Below are 9,291 nucleotides of genomic sequence, written 5' to 3'. Positions count from 1 at the left end.
ATACATGTTTATTATTTTCTATGAATAATTTTCTTGTATCATAATGTTCTAGCGTACAGATCATTTAATACATGTGCATCCCAATGTAAAGCGTAGAGTGCCGCGAACGCTCGAATCCAATCCTTCCAGACGGTGAACCCATTTTTTAATGACTACCCCCCCCCCCCCCCCCAACACCACCACCACCACCACCACACACACACACACACCCTTTACCCTCTTCTTAACTTAATTTGGGAAACATTTATTGATCAATATGGATATATATAAAATCGATGTCAATTAAACAAAACTTGCAGCAATTTTGACCTCCCCCCAAAGCCCCCAAACTATTTGAATTAAGTTTGTGTACCCTTCGTTATTTTTTTTTGTTTGGAAATTTTATTTCTCGCCAATCATTTGTCAAACCGAGATAATAAAATAATATGAACACAATAAATTGAATCAAATGCAATAAAATCAGAAAAATAAGAAATGAATGATTAAGAATAAGAAAAAGGGTACATGTAAAGTTCGTAACCATTTTGATATATTAAATGCGGAAACGCACTATAGGTTTTAACCGTATTATAACTCATTACCATCTATTGCATCAGTTTTAGTTTAATTTTAACTTACCGTTGACACACTAAATATGTCTATCGATGCGTGTATATGTCGTTAACATAATGTATCTTCATTTATAGATTGCTAACGTAGAATTTCTTTTTTGGAAGACTTATAAATAGATCGGGAATTTCTTGGTTCAATTTGGGATATACCTTGTACATTGTGTAATACACGTTTATATATACACATTATACATTTATACATATAAGATAAAAGATCAATTATTTGAATTGTTAAATTGTATTCGACGAATAATTTCCAATTATCGGAAAATATATCAATTTTTTGAAACAAAGGATTGATATACTAGTATTGTACTAATTTGCGAAAGCAAATTTACAGATCTAACATTGTTGGGTTGATGTTTAGACGAGTTGTACTACAATGTATATATATATATGTTCCTGTTTGAAATAGTTAGTAAAGGGAAACGTCTCATTTAAAATTATAATTAAGTTCTTTTTTATTGGAAAGCACTTACTAGTCGTTAAAATTTAACCCAACCAGAAACAGTCGCCCACTGCCTTAGCCTAACCTAAAATATCAATATGTATTTAAAATTGTACAAAATTTTCGATGCTGATTTTTGGTATCTAGAATTTTCAAAATGAGGAAGAAGCTGATTATGTTGAGATCTGCTAATGCACTTAGTAAACTTTAATTGTGACAAATGTATCAGTAAAATATATTTGAAGAGGTAGGTCCCTGAAATGTATTTTACTACAAATGTTGAAGGCGCTTTGCATAATAAATATAATTTTACAACTACTACAGCTTCGTTTACAATACTTTTAACATGTTAGCAAGTACTAATAGGTAAATTGAATATAATTATTTATTTGTGTTGCCTTGTAAACGCTTGAAATTACTTTCGTCCATTTGAAGACCTCACATTATTATAAATTGTTCGTTTTAAAACGAATGTGACAAAATTTTGAGATTTTTTTCCCCATTTTATCCAAATTTATATCTTATAATTCTACAACCTTATTTGATCAAATTTGAAAAAAAGAAACTTTATAAAGTAACATTTGGGATCATCGAATTTTCCATTTAACAACTTGTTATATTGAATGTCGGAGCCCCATTTTACAGTCTCCCGAAGGATGAAATAGCTGGTAATCATCAGCAAGTACATTGTATGTATAGTGTTTCACTTTTCTTTCGTATGGTCTTAAGTTATAGTTGAGAGTGTTGTCCTTCTTTTTTAGGGATGATTCTAATACAGTTAATAATTACAAGGAAAATATATTTACAAAACGCTTGAAATTTCGACATTAATCCTACATTCCTTACGTATGGACATCTCAATCATAAATTATATCAGAAATAAACTTGTACAGCAGTAGGCGCAGTTCAATTCTCTCTTTTTAAAGAGGGGTTTCAACCATACAAAAGCATCAGATGTCAAACCCCCGGAACCCCCCCCCCTTTCCTATGTTTCTCCTTGGATACTCCTCTTAACATTTGTAATTAGTGATTGCACATTTTAATGATTTGTCTGATTAACGAGAGACAATTCAATGTGCATAATGTTGCAATCGTCCTTACTATAATTAAAGTGTATTTGCTATCAACTATCAAATTCAAGTTTCTTCTCCTATGCGATCACTGCTATATTATATAGAGAGTCTATATCAACGCGACTGATGATAATTATTGTCCTGTCCCCGAGTACCCTTATGAAATTTATGTGCAAATTAAAATCCGGAAGTCCAATTTGACTTAAAAGCAAAATCGCGGGCATTTTAAACTTGGTTGAAAGCGTATTAACTATTTTAGAATGAATTTTTGTGAAAGATTTTATGTCTGGAGAATTTAAGAAATGACATCAAAAATTATATAGGTGCATGGAGACAGAACAATATGTTTAAGCCCTCTCTCTTTTTTCCGTTATTATTTTGTTTTCTGTTATATTTCATTATTTTCGCGTTTCTGTATATTTACATACGTATCTATATTATAAATAGTAAAGTGTATTTAATTTTCTATTAGCTATTTATTCTAAGTTTCTTCTCCATGGCGATCACTACTATATTATATAGACAGTCTATATATTATAGTAGTATATCAATCATAGTATACATGCAGATAAACGCGAAAAGAATTATTATGTCCTCGTCCGAGAACTTTTCAACCGAGGTATAATAGTAGTGGTTCGCACGATCTAAAAACCACGATATCGATAACGCCCTGATTGGCTTATTTATTTTTCATTTCTGTTATTTATCATACGATTGGTTCTCAATGTTTAAACGGAAGTCATATCTGACTTAAAAGTCAGTTTGAATTAGGAATCAATATCCGGACTCCTTTATTTTCGTTTTTCTCCCAAAATAACTCAAACTGAATAGTCATAAGAATGGATGACAAATGTGACTATGCATGGTACCTATAGGACACAGAGACATGATGATTAATTTATTGTGGAAGGAAGAGAAGCGACACACAAAATGAGGTCTTCTCGTTTAATAGTGTAGATAAGTTAACAAGAATTGGATCACAACTGCTTCTCAAAGGAACTTTGACTCAGGTTAAAGTATTTTTCAATTTCCTTTTCTTCTTACAAAGAGAAGATAAACTAGGTTTTTGTTTTTCGAATTCCAAATGAAAACTCTTTAACACAGGCTGAGAAGCCTGTTATTCAGTGGTGATAGTTTGTTGACATATTTGTTTTTCGTTCATATTGTTTGTACATAATATAGGCCGTTAAAATTATCGTTTTAATTTTGTCATTTTGGGGCCTTTTAAAGCTGACTATGCGGTATGGGCTTTGTTCAGTGTTGAAGGCCGTACGGTGACCTCTAGACCTTATATCATAGAGAAGCAACAATTTAACTTCCAAATAAAAAGGGGGCTCAGTCAATTTAACATTATAAGGTATGGGGAATATCTGGATTCAGAATGTTTTTTTTGTCATCTGCTAGACTAAAAAAAAAAATCGTCAAACTGGAATCAGAATTGATTTTAGGAAAAAACATTGTTATGGTTGTTTTTGTGTACATTGTAATGTATTTGAAATTCGTGCAGTTTTTTTCTTTCAGCGGAAAGAATATTAGTAATAGAATGAAAAAGATGAGCAATTTAACCGCATTATTTCTAGACTAATTTGGATTAACATTTTGAATCGCTCTGCATTGGAATTTTAAAATCGACGACATTTCTAGGTTTCTGGGTTTTTAATCAATTGAGCAAATTTTTTTTTTTCAATTAACCGGATTGAATGAAATAAAACGCTTATCCGTTATTGTTAAAAATATATATGTAGCCCTTTACTCAAAAGATAATTCAAAGATACACACACCATGCACACACACAACATCGATGAAATCGAGAATTAAGAAAATAACGAATGTTTCTAGGGCAATTATAGTATCTAATAAATAATTTTAACGTAACATTATATCTGACTTACAATGCTAGCTATAATAGCTTTACCGAGGCAAGGGTTTGTTTAATAGTTTTAATTTCTTGTTTAATGATACACCTACGTGAAATTAAAAAAAAAAAAAGAATTTAGAATTGATACTTTAAGTCAGAAGGAGGATGCATTAAGTTTTACCTTTGTTCGTTTACACGTCCTTCCGTACATCCGTACGTCCCGAAAATCATGGTGTCTGTTCTCAGACTATAGTTTGCTTCAACCAAATTTAATGAAACTATACACAATGCTAATTACCACAAAATCAAATCAAGTTTGAATTTGGATAGCGTACATTAACCTTTATTGAGTTAGGCTCTATACATGCTATACGAATGCAAACCATGCTGAATTTTTCGTTTCTGTTCTTTTTATGATTTTTGTTATTCTAGTCATGTTATTGTCTTATCCACAAATGTCGGGATTTTTCTGGCTTGGTCCGTTTATCGGATCAACATTTCGCGTGGTTTTCCCATCACTGAATCATCATACCGTAGGCTCAGTTATCGCATTTGAAAATACGTCCTTCGCACAAATTTTTTAGTATACATAATGATTTGTAATTGCTTTTTAGGCAGTTAAGCTGCCTTATACGATCCGCGAGCATCCTGGATTTGGTATCCCCTCTAGGATTTTTTTAAAAAGTGCCATTGCTATGTTCTGGCAGGTCTGGTAGATTCTTTATAACTAATTAGACATTATTTTCACACTTTTTGTTATGAAAAACAACAAATATGTGGAAGATTACCCTAAATGATCGTCGAATCACCCAAAACCATTGATGTTCCCCATTTAAAAAAGTGCTAATTAAAAGTTAAACATAGCTTTTTGTCGTCTGTGCTTTTGGTGAAGATGTAAGTGAACTATTGTAAGAATAATTTCATCGCCGAAAATTTCTGTAATGAAGTCATTAAAATTTGCCAAATGGCGCATGGATATTATTGTGCGGCTATTTTTAATCAGTGACGCCGTTGACTGGTGGATTCCATCCTAATATCATATAAAAGGTAAATATTTAAAAGCAATTACTTAATTCCTCTCTGGTATAAGTCTTGAATTTGTAAGAACACTTGATTATTTTATTTCTACATTGTAAACGGCTATGTATTTTTTTGAATCGTTAAATACAATCTGATGTTATTAGTATTTGTTACCGTGCCTCGGGCCTGTGTGTAAACCCCAAAACATTATACTCGATCGAGGCCTTTGCAATTTCAATCGGGACCTCATTTGAATACGTATTTATAGATTTTGTCGATGTCAAGGTCATTTCAAGAGGATTTCCTTTTTCGTTTTTTTAGTTCAGGCATTGGTGTTACAGACTGCTACGTGTGCTTTGGTATAGCCAAAGGTGCTTCAAAAAATATTGAGATTAATGCTTTATCAATTATTTGCTAAAGGACAGCATGATTTCACTTCAAAAGTGGCATATTATTGTAACATGTTAAGTACGAATTTGTGACGCGTCCCACACCGTAATTGATTTTGATTAACAAGCACTTTTCATTTTTTTAGGAAATGAAAACACATCTTTTTTCGATGTTTCTTTTTGTGATTTTTTCATATCTAAACACTCGTAAAGAGTTCAAGAATCATTTCTATGCTTTTTCTTCAGCAACTAGGTACTAGTAAACCACTTTTCTATGAAAATACTGTTAAAAAAACACGCATGATACGAAAGAAGTCCAAGGTAACGTTGTGCCTTACGAAGTGACATTTTCAACAAGTTACAATTTTTTTCTTCTTAATTCCTACAAGAATAATTAAAAGAACTGATGTTTGTTTTTATCGTATAAAATATTCCCCTTATAAATAGACAGATCATGATTTTCAAATGTATACCCGTCCGTCGTAAATAGGCTAAACCTGACGTGTAGTTGACTTCAAACTTATTTTGTAACACAGTTGTTTATATATACGCTTTGGTAACACCTTATCGGATAGCGCGAACGAGAGACGAACGGATGAAAAAAAGTTGTCCGCTGACAATATTTTCTCCAGTGAGACTCAAATTTCTCTCCGTCGGTATACTGACTGATATATAGCACATGCATACCGAATATGAAGGCTACATGATACGAAACGTATGTGTAACGGATGGAATTGACGTCGAACTAATATGCAACATACGAATACCGAATAAAACAAACATGTAAATTAACGGATAATTAAGTACCGGATATAACGGACAAGTAACGGACTAGTACCGGATAAAACGGACGAAATAAGTTTGCATATCGCAAAACAAAACAAAATAATATTGATAATACATAAATAATTTTGAAGAACATGAGTGTGTGAACTTATATTTAATTCAGTCTCTCAAATTGCCACCAAAAGTTAAGATGGGGTAAATCTAGTACAACGACTTCGTTCATCTCTTATTCCAAAATCCATCTTAAAATCTATCAAATGCATTCAAAGTTCCTTGTTAATTTATAATTCGTCCGTGATTTTTCATTGTACCTCTAATCCGTCAGGTAACAAACGGTACGCATCAGTTTCATCCGTTATTTCGTTTGATCCGTATTAAGTTTGGTAGTAGTCTGCTCGTAAATTCGTTACAACGGACAAGAAACGGATAAGAAACAGAGAAGAAACGGACAAGTACCGTACAAAACGGACACCTACCGGACACTGCAGTCAATTGACAACCCATCCGTTACACGACCGTTCAAAGTTTTGGAACATGCTCAAAATGTTCATTGTGACCGAACGGACTTCACTGGGCGTCAACGAACAAGTAACGGGTACACCAGACGAGGAACGGAGTTTAACAAATATGAACAGACACGAATAAATTGTTTAAACTAACAAATTGTGATGATAGCCGTTACTCATCCGTGCACGTTATGCGGTAAGCAGTAATTAGGCACGGTCAAACGATATGTATACGTTTGGGTGAAATAATGATTGTTCGTTCCAGGACTATGGTATTTTTTTATAAGTTAAAAAAAAGGAAGGTACTTTTATACATATTTTGATAATGCCTTTTCTGATTGGCTTTTTACTTTACAAAATTATTTGTTACTATAGTCTTAAGAACTGTTTAATTTTTAGTGACGTTTTTTTCTGGTATAGTTAGGTTCAAGAGATATAGTCTTCTTTTAATAATTAATATTTAATTTCATATTTCTCCCAGGTCTTGCTGCATTTAAGAATGCCTTTTATAATTGGCTTAACACTTTACACAGTTGTTTGTTATGGTTATTTTAAGGTCATAAAAAAGAGGATCTTTTATTTCACATGTCGCAATACATCTTGAGAATGCATTGCTGTTTTTACTTCAAACTATACACAGTAACTGTTGTTTGTTGTCGTAGTCTGTTTGTACACTTTTTTACGTCTGGGCCATTCACGTATGGTACCATAGGACATTTACCATCTGAACCATATGAGTATCAACACAATATCGTTAACTTATATGTATAGTGTATTTTCATAGGTTTTGACTTTATCAAATTTCGAGTTGTCTTCCTTTGAATAGAAATAAACAAAAAAAATGTTTGTATCTATATTTCAAATGTATTCGAAAATAAAGTACATCGAATATAAGCCTTACATAGTTTTAGTATTCAATTGATTTTCATTCAACTCAATACGCATGCTTACAGAGTAACATTATAACAATACAAACGTAGGTAAATCTCGGAAATTACCAAGATTATAGCATCTTATCAGGATTCAATTGTTAGCAAAAGTTTAGTTTTTTTTTCTGTGGCCACAGACCGCGACCAAGCCTTTTCCTGTTGATGTTAATAGTGTGTTCTTATGTTGAGCTATAATACCATTGTCCTAGGTTGGAGAGGTTTTAGTGCTCATAAACATGTTGAACCCAAACACATTCTCTAAGTTCTTGTCCCAATTCAGGAGCCTGTAGTTCAGTGGTAGTCGTTGGTTCATGTCTGGCATATCTATTTTTCCTACAATGTTTTTTTTCAAATAATGCCATTAGTTTTTTCCATTTTTTTTCCCGTAGAGGTCTTTTTTTAGCAGAAAATACGATATTTGTTTTTCTTATTGTTGAAGGACTGACGGTTGCCCATAATTGCTTGCATCAACTGATTTGTAATGGCTTGAAAGTCGTCCCACTGGCAATTATACCTCATTTTCTTATTTTTATAAATCAAACATCAAAGTGTCAAAAAAAAAAGGAGATTAAAATTAAAAAGGCCTCTGACCATCTGTACTGTTCTGGTAAAGAATATCCCTCCTTCAAAGGAGCACTTCGCAGATTGACGAATATAAATGTTTATAAACCTAAAAGGGCATACTAGGTACGCCTCGTGGGATGAGTGTTGGTTACTGTCAAAGACCATTACGCTTGCTATGCGGAAGGTTTTTGATTATACGAGTTCGTAGTCCGTGTAGAGCAAAGCAAAGCTTTATCGTTATGTATTCTATAGTGTAGCAAGCATCAGTACATTTACACTTCCAACCACAGGCACAGATAAAACTACTAGGATCCAATATAAAGTTAGTGTCTAGGGTGATGTTACAATGAGTACTACATTTCATGCACACATCAATGCTATATATAAAGTTATATAACTAGTGCAGATAAGGTGTACGGGTTTCATGCATAGCTGTACATTCCATAAGGAAACCGCAAAATGTAACCAGGATGTTTGCAAATCTTTGCGAAATTTGATATTGTGTGCGTTCCATTTCCATATCTGGTACAACGTCCCAATAATGACTTAATGAAAATATGATTTATTATTATAATAACAAATAACTATATACGTAGATATGTTATAGCGTAAAACAATCTACCTTACTATTTTTTTACATTTCAACTCACAGGGCCGAAATCGGCACTTCGTCGATATACTTTTTCAAGAAGGTTAACCGGTGTGAGAATTGATTGATTAAGATTCGGGAAACTCATAAGATGATCATGTTCGAATGAAACCATTATCATAGCATATTTCACCGAAAACCATGTTGAAGATGTCACTTTTACTCACATGACCTTACAGGGAATTAGAGATTATCAATGATTTTTCAGCTAGATGGTGTTTCTTAGCTACCATTTCATCGGAAGGCGACAGCCTTGACATGAGATGTGGCCGAGAAACATCCTTGAGTTTGAAAGACTATGGATAATCTGTGTATCGCCGTTTCCTAGATATCGTCAATAACGTAGCCTTTTGGTGTCATACACTATATTTCTAGAAACTCGACTGAGTAATATCTAACCCATCCTAAACGAATTATATGAAACATTATCACAAAAGAGATGATAGCAAAATTTACGA

The sequence above is a fragment of the Mytilus edulis genome, chromosome 12, assembly GCF_963676685.1.
Source record: "Mytilus edulis chromosome 12, xbMytEdul2.2, whole genome shotgun sequence".
Lineage (NCBI taxonomy): Eukaryota > Metazoa > Mollusca > Bivalvia > Mytilida > Mytilidae > Mytilus > Mytilus edulis.
The sequence above is the reverse complement of the archived record's forward strand: the minus strand, read 5'-3'. Positions refer to the sequence as shown.